This window comes from Phalangium opilio, unplaced genomic scaffold (assembly GCF_054372755.1).
Source record: "Phalangium opilio isolate 3A_F unplaced genomic scaffold, DU_Popi_V2 ptg000063l_1, whole genome shotgun sequence".
Taxonomy (NCBI): Eukaryota; Metazoa; Arthropoda; class Arachnida; order Opiliones; family Phalangiidae; genus Phalangium; species Phalangium opilio.
In genome coordinates, this window is record NW_028324180.1 from 2,175,110 (window position 1) to 2,187,834 (window position 12,725).

The following is a 12,725-nucleotide window of genomic DNA, read 5'->3' on the forward strand; positions in this document are numbered from 1 at the left end:
TTCCTAGCAAAATGCCAACCTATTCTAACCAGGACAAATTGGACAGCACGTTTATTTTGGGTGAAGGTCGCGGTAACGTTCAACTAAAGGCAGTGCTTTATGCTGAACGGTCTCCACACCGACAACATTCGGGTGCGAGCACCTTCGTGATTTCGGTAGTGCAAGATCGTGTACGTAGAAGAGACTGTATAGTCTGTAATGAGGATAGAGACTTTGACATCGTAGACAGTTTTGAAGCCAATCTCATGCTAGTAGTAGAGCGGTGGAACATGAAGTTGCACTAAACCATTCTACTGTTCGTGCCAGTTTACAAGGGCATTACTACCGGCATAATCATATCCCCCTACATCAAGCCTTAACGGCAATACCATTAGTCTTACCATGCGTCATGAGTTTAGTGGTTGCAAAAGTAATGTAAGACACGGACAATCCTCTGGAAGAGTGCCTCAACCACAATGGTAGACACTTTGATTATTTACGTTGAGTTGTCTACCAAACAGTTTAGAGGTTGCAATTTGAGACCCAGGTTCTAAGAGACTAAGACTAATCGTAGGACTGTGCTTTAATAGGTTTTGTTGCATTCAGGCATACAATAAAACATGAATTCTAAACATTTATTTACACCCTGTATAATTTAGTATGACATCTCCCGTTGGCAGAATTGGGGGTTTTACATAAAGGAAGCTGTTGGTCTGATCTCGACAACACTGTATATGTATACAGTGTACGAAACAAATATTTTTCTTCCATATTTCAAATACCGTCGTTTTCAAACTTCTTTAATAAATAAAGTGCAACATTATTTGCTTATCGAAATCAATGTTTTTGAATATTAGTTAAATGTAATTAACGATACTTAAGTACTTCTTTAAGCAATTAGAAATAGATCAACCCCAAATGTATGACGGTAAAGCAAAAATAAAATTATTCAAATTTTAATTACAATAAGACTGAAGTGACAGATATTATAAAAAAACGTCTTGGTTTGGACCAAGGCCGAAAAAACAAACGATATGTGTGAGGTTTATCATTTGACTGAAGTTCAGATATTGCAATTGTTAGAGTTATTTTTATCCATTTAATCCTTAATCAATATTAAATTCAATCAAATGATTTTACTGTTATTCGATCCATTCCCTCTAAATTAATTGAAAAAATTACATATCTACGCTTTTTCAAGAACAATTACATTTTCCGTAAACATTTTATCATGAAATTAATTATTTTGAAGGGATTTCGTGTCGTTGCTCACTAACTTGTAAGCACTTTGACGGAGATAGTTTTAATTGTTGCTGGCTTAACAAATTTTCAAGTTTGCACCAAAAAAGTTTAAATCTGTAGTAAGTTTCTGAGAGAAAATATAATAAAGAACTTTTTTTCTCAAACTAATGTCGTCTTCTTGAGACAAAGCAACAATGTTTATCCTGTGTGGTTTCGTTTAGTAGGTGGCTCTCTGTAGCACATGAAAAATATGATATCGGTATAAATATAACCAGCAGTAAGATAAGGGACTAGAATTAAAGTGCCCTAGCATTGGTAATAGAGCCTAGCACTAGTGAACAAATTTGACGATTTTATGCCGCTTCCATCGTCAAGTGAAGAGTTTGGTTACCTCGTTACTTCTAGTCCCTTATCTTACTTCTGATATAACCAAAGGTAAGGGTAAAGAATATAAAAAGAAATACTTCTCAGTACCAATGACTTGTTATATTCATTTCATGCGGAAATAATATGGGTATACACATTATTCATTACCAGTTATGCGAAGGTCACACTTTACTCCGACCCCCTTCCTCTATTTTCCCAATATAAAATTTTTTAAAAGCACCAGTGGTTCAAGTGTATGGGTTATCTGAGCCGTCGCAACACACTCAGCCAATAATACCATATAGTTCGAAACCTTTTCACTTTAGTGACTCTCCGTTGTAAATTAGAGATAATACCGGTTGTGTTTTTTATCTATATCCAGATTGTATTTTCTATACTTGTGTTTTTTATGCATCGCGGTCATTCTTGTAATCTTTATTTTTTATCGCGATGCACTTAACTATATAGCCGGATAACATTCCGATAACGTTTGTCAGTTCAGTGTATTGTTTCCCGGATATTAATACTAATGTTCTAAATTAAATTAATAAAGAGTTTAAAACCAGTTAAACCCAGAGTCGTTCTTGCGTCAAATAACAACAGGTTATGGGCCCAGCACGCTTCCACTGCGCAGAGGTTTAGAAGTCATAAGAAGTTCAACGCCGGGAAGATTATCCTTTAAGGTGCGGAGTCAAACGGAGAATGGCCGGAAATCACCTGGGACGAATCGAGACGTTAACTAAGGATAATTATGATACCTGGAAAATGCAAGTGGAAGCCCTGCTTCAAAAGAACGACCTCTGGGAGTACGTAGATGGAACTTCAACGAGGCCAACTCCGGTGCGGGGAACGGAAGGCAACGCCCAGGCGGTCGCTACCTGGGACAGTAATGATCGGAAAGCAAGAGCGGAACTAATCTTGTCGATCAGTCCGTCGGAGTTGAAGCAAGTAAAGAATTGCACGACCTCACGGGAACTATGGCAGAAGCTCGAATCCATCTACCAGTCCAGTGGACCTGCCCGGAAAGCCACGCTGCTGAAGAAACTGACCCTCAAGAAAATGAAGGAGGGAGAAGATGTCCGGGACCACGTCCGAGAATTCTTCGACGCAGTAGACAAGTTGGCTGACATGGGAGTAGCTGTAAACAACGACCTACTGGCCATTATGTTGTTATACAGTCTACCAGAATCGTACGAGAACTTCCGGTGCGCAATAGAGTCCAGGGATACGTTACCTGATCCGGAAGCCTTAAAAATAAAGATCCTGGAGGAATCGGACGCCAAGCAATCTAAAGAAGACGAACCCGTGCAGAATGCGATGATGGGCAGTAGGGGTAGAGGAAGATGTTCACGTGGACGAGGAAGCACGACCTTCAAGTACAAGTGTCATGGATGCAGGAAACCCGGCCACAAGGTAGCCGATTGCCCCAAAAGAAACCATGGTTCAGGCATAAGAACCAGAAAGAAAGAAAACGCCCATCATGTACTGGCAGAAAATTTGGCCGAGGAAGAATTCGCATTGCACCTGAAGGCTTATCACGATTCCTGGTGCCTGGACAGCGGAGCCACCTCGCATATGACTTCCAGCAGAGACTGCTTCAATGTTTACGAAGAGACCAAGAAATCTTTAAACCTGGCCACTGCTGAGTCAACGAAGATACGAGGTGTTGGCGAAGTAAAAGTACCCGCAACGAATGGCAGCGACAATCGAATTCTTCGCCTGGAACGAGCCCTTCATGTCCCGGATTTAAGAACAAATTTCCTATCCATTGCCAAGATGACAGACAAAGGACATGAGGTCACATTCAAGAAGTCGCAGGCCTGGATTAAAACGGCAACCGGAGAAGTGATTGCAGTTGCTGACAGAGTTGGAGACCTTTATTTCCTGAGAAAGGCTGAAGAATCGGTCCGTGCAGTGCAAGCGGAAATAAAGCCTAGAAGCAACCTGGAGAACTGGCATTTCCTACTCGGTCACTTGAACGAGAGAAGTTTAAAGGAAATGGCCCGGAAGAATTTGGCTACGGGACTCAACATTGAAAAAGATGGGAGTCTGGGAATCTGCAAAATCTGTATCAAAGGCAAGCAATCGAAGGAGCCGTTCCCGAAACCTGAAGATAGCCGCACCTCGCATGTCCTGGAAATAGTACACTCTGACGTATGCGGCCCGATGAGAGTAACGTCGATGAGTGGAGCCAAGTACATCGTCGTTTTCACTGATGATTATTCCCGGTGGAGTGAAGTTAGCTTTTTAAAACACAAGAGCGAAGTGTTGAAAGCCTTCAAAGAATTCAAGCATCGAGCTGAAGTGGAAACCGGGAGAAAAATCAAGACCTTGCAGTCCGACAACGGAACCGAATACTGCAACAATGAATTCGACAGATTCCTGAAAGACTCTGGGATAAAAAGAAGACTCACCGTACCATACACCCCGGAACAGAATGGCATTGCCGAAAGAAAGAACAGAACACTCCTAGATATGGCCCGATGTATGATGATACAAGCGCAACTTTCACCATCATTCTGGGCAGAAGCGATGGCCACGGCTAATTACATTCGAAACCGTTGTCCTTCCCGGAGCATAAATGGAGAAGTACCATTTACCAGATGGACCGGAAAGAAGCCATCCCTGCAACATTTGAAGATTTTCGGCGACAAAGCTTTGCTGTTGGACGAAAATAAAAGGAAGGGGAAGTTTGCAGCCAGGAGTAAAGAATGCGTTTTCATCGGCTATTCTCAAGTCTCGAAGGCCTATCGACTATGGGTTCCGTCCGAGAAGCAAATTTACCGAAGTCGAAATGTCAAGTTCCTGGGAGAATTTAATAAACAAGGCGGATATGATGATTTCGTCACTCCAGAAGTCAACTTGAAATACGGAGGCAAAGCTAAAGGCGAAATCGAAATCCCGGCCACTACACACGCTGTAAAACCGCCAGGCAGAGAAGAATTCAAAGAAGTCAAAAAGGAGTTCAAAGATGAAACCCCGGAAGAATCTAATGACCAGGAAAACGAGGACGTCTTCGAAGAACCCTCAGAAACCCTCGTTCTGAAGAAAGGTCCCGGAAGACCGAAGAAAATAAGAACTGGAGTACCCGGACGACCGAAAAAATCGTTCAACATGATTCCGAGCGTCTCAGAAGAGTCTACTGAAGAGGCTACTGACGAGCAAGAAACCCTGTCTGATGAGTCAGCAAACCTAGCCATCTTGTCAGAACCTTTGTCCATGAAGCAAGCCCTGGCTTCTCCGTACGCAAACGACTGGAGGAAAGCAGTAACGGAAGAGTTCGTTTCGCTTATCAAGTGCGAAACCTGGGACATCGTTGATTGTCCGGAAAACCAAAAGGTCCTTGGAAATCGTCTCGTCTTCCGAACGAAATACTTACCCAGCGGAGAAGTAGAGAAAAGGAAAGCCAGGCTCGTAGCGAAAGGTTTTGCCCAGAGACCAGGGATCGACTACCAAGAGACGTTCGCACCCGTCATTAGATCCAGCTCCATAAGACTGCTTATGGCCCTTGCTGTGGAAATCGGTTTGGAAGTCCACCAAATGGATGTCGTCACGGCCTATCTTAATGGCGAACTCGAGGAAGAAATATATATGGTCGTCCCGGAAGGATTAACAGAATCCCTCGAAGAAATCGTCAAGTCAACCCGGTTCGACAAGTCGATCATTGCCAGAGCAAAGAAATGGACCAGCGACCTGGAAGAAGAGGGACATAAAGTCTGTCGTATCAAGAAATCCCTCTACGGCTTAAAACAATCGGGCCGCCAATGGTACAAGAAGTTACATCAAAGACTTTCGGAAATTGGAATGACACCATTGAAGAGCGACCCCTGCTTATACGTTTTACGAGTCGCGGAAGATGTTATGATCATTGGAGTCTACGTAGACGATCTGATCCTTGCAAGCAACAACCCGGATTGGATGACTGATGTAAAGCATGAACTTGGGAGAAAATTCGATATGAAGGACCTGGGGCCAATCCATCACTGTCTCGGAATGGAATTTCACCAAGATCTAAAACAAAATACCATCCGGATTTCCCAAGCGAAATATGCCGAAACGGTCCTGGAACGTTTCAACATGCAAGATTCCAAAACAATAGCGACTCCAATGGATGCCAACAACAAGTTGCAAAGTCCAGAACACCCAGTAGCAGAAGAGATCAGTCGAATTCCGTATCAATCTCTGGTCGGCTCTCTCATGTACCTGGTAGTGTCATCACGACCAGATATGGCGTATTCAGTCAGCGCATTGAGCCAGTTCAACACAAGTTATGACGAAACTCATTGGATAGCCGGGAAAAGAGTTCTGAGATACCTGAAGGGAACTCTTCATCATGGGTTGCTTTATCGGAAGACCGGATTGCCAATCCAGGGTTTCGTTGATGCAGACTATGGAGGCTGTCCGAAAGATAGGAAGTCATATACTGGATATGTCTTCAAACTAGCCGGCGCTGCAGTATCCTGGGAAGCCCGGAAACAGCGAACTGTTGCCTTGTCCAGTACAGAAGCAGAATATATGGCAATGTCCGACGCAACCAAAGAAGCCATATATCTCAAGGGACTTCTCAACGAACTTGGAGTATCAGTTCAAGCGATCGAGCTGTACAACGACAACCAGGGTGCCCAGAAACTCGTTCAGAATCCGGTTTTCCATGCCAGAACGAAGCACATTGACATCCGGCACCACTTCTTTCGAGACACCTACGACCAGGGACATATAGCCTTGCGGTATCTACCAACAGAGGAAATGCCAGCTGACATCTGTACAAAGAGCCTGTTCCGTCCGAAGCATCTCCTCTGCGTCAAAGCCCTTGGACTGGAAATAATTGAATGACCACCCCCTGGATTGAAGATTGAAACCACCGATATTAAGAGGGACTGTTGTAAATTAGAGATAATACCGGTTGTGTTTTTTATCTATATCCAGATTGTATTTTCTATACTTGTGTTTTTTATGCATCGCGGTCATTCTTGTAATCTTTATTTTTTATCGCGATGCACTTAACTATATAACCGGATAACATTCCGATAACGTTTGTCAGTTCAGTGTATTGTTTCCCGGATATTAATACTAATGTTCTAAATTAAATTAATAAAGAGTTTAAAACCAGTTAAACCCAGAGTCGTTCTTGCGTCAAATAACAACAGCCTAGCACTAGTGAACAAATTTGACGATTTTATGCCGCTTCCATCGTCAAGTGAAGAGTTTGGTTACCTCGTTACTTCTAGTCCCTTATCTTACTTCTGATATAACCAAAGGTAAGGGTAAAGAATATAAAAAGAAATACTTCTCAGTACCAATGACTTGTTATATTCATTTCATGCGGAAATAATATGGGTATACACATTATTCATTACCAGTTATGCGAAGGTCACACTTTACTCCGACCCCCTTCCTCTATTTTCCCAATATAAAATTTTTTAAAAGCACCAGTGGTTCAAGTGTATGGGTTATCTGAGCCGTCACAACACACTCAGCCAATAATACCATATAGTTCGAAACCTTTTCACTTTAGTGACTCTCCGGACTTGCCTGCCAACCTTAATAACCTAAAACTATAAAACATTCCTGTACATGAATGATTATGGTTGTGGCTTGTCACTCGCTAGCGCCTGAAGGACCGATCACTCAGTGTAATTTAATTGTGTGCATTTGTAAGTGAGTAGACCATTTTAGAAATTACATACAGAGAAACTAAAACACAAGGGTGATGCCGCCATTGGGGTCTTCTCTCTCTCTCGCCTAGAAGCACCGCTATAGGCAGAGCGAGTTGACTAGCCTCCTGCCTCTTGTGAACTTTGGCACCGTCTGGCGGTGACCCTTGGTGCGAGGGAGAATACCCCAATGGTGGCCTCGCCCCTGTGTGTTTTCCGAAATGGTCTTTAAGCGTGCTAAAATGATTACGCGTAATACGTAACCGGTGTACAAGTAGCGCCAACAATGTAGAAAGGGGTGGTGACGTTTCAAATGAAAACTGAGATATGACCAAGAAATTCTGAAGCACGGAGAGAGCAATTGCAGTGCAATCTTTTCTTCATAGAGGCGACAATAGAAATGTAGCATTTCGATTAAATTTTTACATTTTCCTTTCGAATTATGTCAAAGTTCGCTTGCTCTTTTTAGAAAGTCAATAGAATATTTCAAATATTCTATGTTGATACCTCAACACGTACTCCCTTCAAAATAATTAATTTCGGAAAATGTAATTGTTCTTGAAAAAGCGTAGATATGTAATTTTTTCAATTAATTTAGAGGGAATGGATCGATTAACAGTAAAATCATTTGATTGCATTTAATATTGATTAAGGATTAAATTGATAAAAATAACTAAAACAATTGCAATATCTGAACTTCAGTCAAATGATAAACCTCACACATATCGTTTGTTTTTTCGGCCTTGGTCCAAACCTAGACGTTTTTTTATAATGATACTTGAACTAGTTTTCGTAGCTATTAAATTTTGAAAAACTAAAAACAATAGATGCTTGAGATATGCATTAATGAAAACAATAGGTTAAACTGGGAAGAAGTTAATTTAGTAAAATTACTGAAATATTCATTATTCTTCTCGCTTCGAAACCAGGGCTCCGTGGGTTAGTGGTTAAAGCGCCGGTCTTGTAAACAGGAGAACATGAGTTCGATTCTCGTCGGAGCCTAGCTGTTATGTTACTAGAACTAGTTTTCGTAGCTATTAAATTTTGAAAAACTAAAAATAATAGTTGCTTGAGATACGCATATATTTCAACAATAGGGTAAAACTACAAACGAGCTAATTTAGGAAAATTACTGAATTATTCAGCATTAATCTCGCTTCGGAACCAGGGCTCCGAGGCTTAGTTGTTAAGGCGCCTCTCTCGTCCACAGGAGATCATGAGTTCGATTCTCGTCGGAGCCTAGCTGTTATGTTACTAGAACTAGTTTTCGTAGCTATTAAATTTTGAAAAACTAAAAATAATAGTTGCTTGAGATACGCATATATTTAAACAATAGGGTAAAACTACAAACGAGCTAATTTAGGAAAATTACTTAAATATTCAGCATTAATCTCGCTTCGGAACCAGGGCTCCGTGGCTAAGTGGTTAAAGCGCCGGTCTTGTAAACAGGAGAACATGAGTTCGATTCTCGTCGGAGCCTAGCTGTTATGTTACTAGAACTAGTTTTCGTAGCTATTAAATTTTGAAAAACTAAAAATAATAGTTGCTTGAGATACGCATATTTTTCAACAATAGGGTAAAACTACAAACGAGCTAATTTAGGAAAATTACTGAATTATTCAGCATTAATCTCGCTTCGGAACCAGGGCTCCGTGGCTTAGTTGTTAAGGCGCCTCTCTCGTCCACAGGAGATCATGAGTTCGATTCTCGTCGGAGCCTAGCTGTTATGTTACTAGAACTAGTTTTCGTAGCTATTAAATTTTGAAAAACTAAAAATAATAGTTGCTTGAGATATGCTTTAATGCAAACAATAGAGTAAAACTACAAACGAGTTAATTTAGTAAAATTACTGAAATATTCAGCATTAATCTCGCTTCGGAACCAGGGCTCCGTGGCTAAGTGGTTAAAGCGCCTGTCTCGTCCACAGGAGATCATGAGTTCGATTCTCGTCGGAGCCTCGTTGTTATGTTACTTGAGCTAGTTTTCGTAGCTATTAAATTTTGAAAAGATAAAAATAATAGTTGCTTGAGATATGCATTAATTAATTTAGTAAAATTACTGAAATATTCAGCATTAATCTCGCTTCGGAATCAGGGCTCCGTGGCTTAGTGGTTACAGCGCCTGTCTCGTAAACAGGAGATCATGAGTTCGACTCTCGTCGGAGCCTCGTTGTTATGATACTTGAACTAGTTTTCGTAGCTATTAAATTTTGGAAAACTAAAAATAATAGTTGCTTGAGATACGCATATATTTAAACAATAGGGTAAAACTACAAACGAGTTAGTTTTGGAAAATTACTGAAATATTCAGCATTAATCTCGCTTCGGAACCAGGGCTCCGTGGCTAAGTGGTTAAAGCGCCTGTCTCGTCCACAGGAGATCATGAGTTCGATTCTCGTCGGAGCCTAGCTGTTATGTTACTAGAACTAGTTTTCGTAGCTATTAAATTTTGAAAAACTAAAAATAATAGTTGCTTAAGATATGCTTTAATGCAAACAATAGGGTAAAACTACAAACGAGTTAATTTAGTAAAATTACTGAAATATTCAGCATTAATCTCGCTTCGGAACCAGGGCTCCGTGGCTTAGTGGTTAAGCGCCTGTCTTGTAAACAGGAGATCATGAGTTCGATTCTCGTCGGTGCCTCGTTGTTATGATACTTGAACTAGTTTTCGTAGCTATTAAATTTTGAAAAACTAAAAATAATAGTTGCTTAAGATATGCTTTAATGCAAACAATAGGGTAAAACTACAAACGAGTTAATTTAGTAAAATTACTGAAATATTCAGCATTAATCTCGCTTCGGAAACAGGGCTCCGTGGCTAAGTGGTTAAAGCGCCTGTCTCGTAAACAGGAGATCATGAGTTCGACTCTCGTCGGAGCCTCGTTGTTATGATACTTGAACTAGTTTTCGTAGCTATTAAATTTTGAAGAACTAAAAATAATAGATGCTTGAGATATGCATTAATGAAAACAATAGGTTAAACTGGGAAGAAGTTAATTTAGTAAAATTACTGAAATATTCATTATTCTTCTCGCTTCGAAACCAGGGCTCCGTGGGTTAGTGGTTAAAGCGCCGGTCTTGTAAACAGGAGAACATGAGTTCGATTCTCGTCGGAGCCTAGCTGTTATGTTACTAGAACTAGTTTTCGTAGCTATTAAATTTTGAAAAACTAAAAATAATAGTTGCTTGAGATACGCATATATTTCAACAATAGGGTAAAACTACAAACGAGCTAATTTAGGAAAATTACTGAATTATTCAGCATTAATCTCGCTTCGGAACCAGGGCTCCGTGGCTTAGTTGTTAAGGCGCCTCTCTCGTCCACAGGAGATCATGAGTTCGATTCTCGTCGGAGCCTAGCTGTTATGTTACTAGAACTAGTTTTCGTAGCTATTAAATTTTGAAAAACTAAAAATAATAGTTGCTTGAGATACGCATATATTTAAACAATAGGGTAAAACTACAAACGAGCTAATTTAGGAAAATTACTGAAATATTCAGCATTAATCTCGCTTCGTAACCAGGGCGCCATGGCTTAGTGGTTAAGCGCCTGTCTTGTAAACAGGAGATCATGAGTTCGATTCTCGTCGGAGCCTCGTTGTTATGATACTTGAACTAGTTTTCGTAGCTATTAAATTTTGAAAAACTAAAAATAATAGTTGCTTAAGATATGCTTTAATGCAAACAATAGGGTAAAACTACAAACGAGTTAATTTAGTAAAATTACTGAAATATTCAGCATTAATCTCGCTTCGGAACCAGGGCTCCGTGGCTAAGTGGTTAAAGCGCCTGTCTCGTAAACAGGAGATCATGAGTTCGACTCTCGTCGGAGCCTCGTTGTTATGATACTTGAACTAGTTTTCGTAGCTATTAAATTTTGGAAAACTAAAAATAATAGTTGCTTGAGATACGCATATATTTAAACAATAGGGTAAAACTACAAACGAGTTAGTTTTGGAAAATTACTGAAATATTCAGCATTAATCTCGCTTCGGAACCAGTGCTCCGCGGCTTAGTTGTTAAAGCTCCTGTCTCGTAAACACGAGATCATGAGTTCGATTCTCGTCGGAACCTCGTTGTTATGATAATTAAACTAGTTTTCGTAGCTATTTAATTTTGAAAAACTAAAAATAATAGTTGCTTGAGATACGCATATTTTTAAACAATAGGGTAAAACTACAAAGGAGTTAATTTTGGAAAATTACTGAAATATTCAGCATTAATCTCGCTTCGGAACCAGTGCTCCGCGGCTTAGTTGTTAAAGCTCCTGTCTCGTAAACACGAGATCATGAGTTCGATTCTCGTCGGAACCTCGTTGTTATGATAATTAAACTAGTTTTCGTAGCTATTTAATTTTGAAAAACTAAAAATAATAGTTGCTTGAAATACGCATATTTTTAAACAATAGGGTAAAACTACAAAGGAGTTAATTTTGGAAAATTACTGAAATATTCAGCATTAATCTCGCTTCGGAACCAGGGCTCCGTGGCTACAGAAAACGCTTACAGAATAGGGTCCCTGATCTGCCACTTATAGAAACAGTAAAGTCGGAAATAAAGATAGGTAGAAATAGACCGGCGTCGAAGACTGTTTTAGAAGGTGAAGGAGAGCGATCTGGTGAAACGCCAAAAGAAAGTACAAAAAAATAAGATCAGCAGCTGGAGTTGGTCTTCAGAGTACAAACATTTTTTCCCTTGAAAGGATTTGAAAATGGGGATGGGGTAACGTGCTACGCAAATAGCGTTTTACGATTGATGTTACTGAATCCGGATTTAAGAAACATGGTTAAAGGGCATAAAGGATCATTGAGCGATAAGCCTATTTTGACTTGCCTTCGTAACACTATTGAGCATGTCGAAAATTCAAATACGAGTTCCTGCGTACGTAGTTGTATATGGTCAACCAATTAAGATTTTAACCAAAATATCGGATTCGAAAATCAGAAAGTGGTTTTAAACCAGAGCGTTATGGAAAGTATCTTTCTAACTTCACCTCTTTCTTTCGAAATCTATCGGTGACACCGTGGGAAATGTCGAGACTCTGGGTTCCCCCAAATTAAGCGGTCCTTCAAATGAAACCCGTCCCCTACCCTCGAACTGTTTTTACCATAGAAATACACAGTATTGTTGTCTTTTTAAAGCTTTCAGATTAAATTTATGGTTGAAAAAAATGTGTACATTTCACTTGAAATAAAAATTTAATTCATACTTGTTTTGCTTTATTAAGTGGATAGAAATAGTATAAATAGCGCTTCCGATTTATGGAAAGTATCTTTCTAACTACGGAATTAGACCATGGAGTCTATCAAGCCCACCATCTGTAGAATCATCTATACCGCGACTTTAGGGATAATAGCCCCGAATTTAGTATTAACATTTAAAATATTTGAGACGATTGTTCGAAAATATCGCCAATCATGGCATAATGGAATTTTTCTCGACGAACCAGCAGGGTGGATTAGAGTTGATCTTCCTTACCACGG

At 40.1% G+C, this 12,725-nt stretch overlaps 7 non-coding genes across 7 annotated transcripts; all 7 read left to right on the forward strand.

Moving 5' to 3' along the window:
* Positions 1-8,648: 8,648 nt before the first annotated feature.
* TRNAT-UGU (transfer RNA threonine (anticodon UGU)) lies at positions 8,649-8,721 on the forward strand. Its single transcript has one exon. It is a non-coding gene; the product is annotated as a tRNA-Thr (tRNA).
* Positions 8,722-9,126: 405 nt separating this feature from the next.
* Positions 9,127-9,199, forward strand: TRNAT-CGU (transfer RNA threonine (anticodon CGU)). Its single transcript has one exon. It is a non-coding gene; the product is annotated as a tRNA-Thr (tRNA).
* A 136-nt stretch (positions 9,200-9,335) lies between these two features.
* On the forward strand, positions 9,336-9,408 carry TRNAT-CGU (transfer RNA threonine (anticodon CGU)). Its single transcript has one exon. It is a non-coding gene; the product is annotated as a tRNA-Thr (tRNA).
* A 166-nt stretch (positions 9,409-9,574) lies between these two features.
* TRNAT-CGU (transfer RNA threonine (anticodon CGU)) lies at positions 9,575-9,647 on the forward strand. Its single transcript has one exon. It is a non-coding gene; the product is annotated as a tRNA-Thr (tRNA).
* Positions 9,648-9,813: 166 nt separating this feature from the next.
* On the forward strand, positions 9,814-9,885 carry TRNAT-UGU (transfer RNA threonine (anticodon UGU)). The gene has a single exon. It is a non-coding gene; the product is annotated as a tRNA-Thr (tRNA).
* Positions 9,886-10,051: 166 nt separating this feature from the next.
* TRNAT-CGU (transfer RNA threonine (anticodon CGU)) lies at positions 10,052-10,124 on the forward strand. The gene has a single exon. It is a non-coding gene; the product is annotated as a tRNA-Thr (tRNA).
* An 881-nt stretch (positions 10,125-11,005) lies between these two features.
* TRNAT-CGU (transfer RNA threonine (anticodon CGU)) lies at positions 11,006-11,078 on the forward strand. Its single transcript has one exon. It is a non-coding gene; the product is annotated as a tRNA-Thr (tRNA).
* The last annotated feature ends 1,647 nt before the right edge of the window (positions 11,079-12,725 follow it).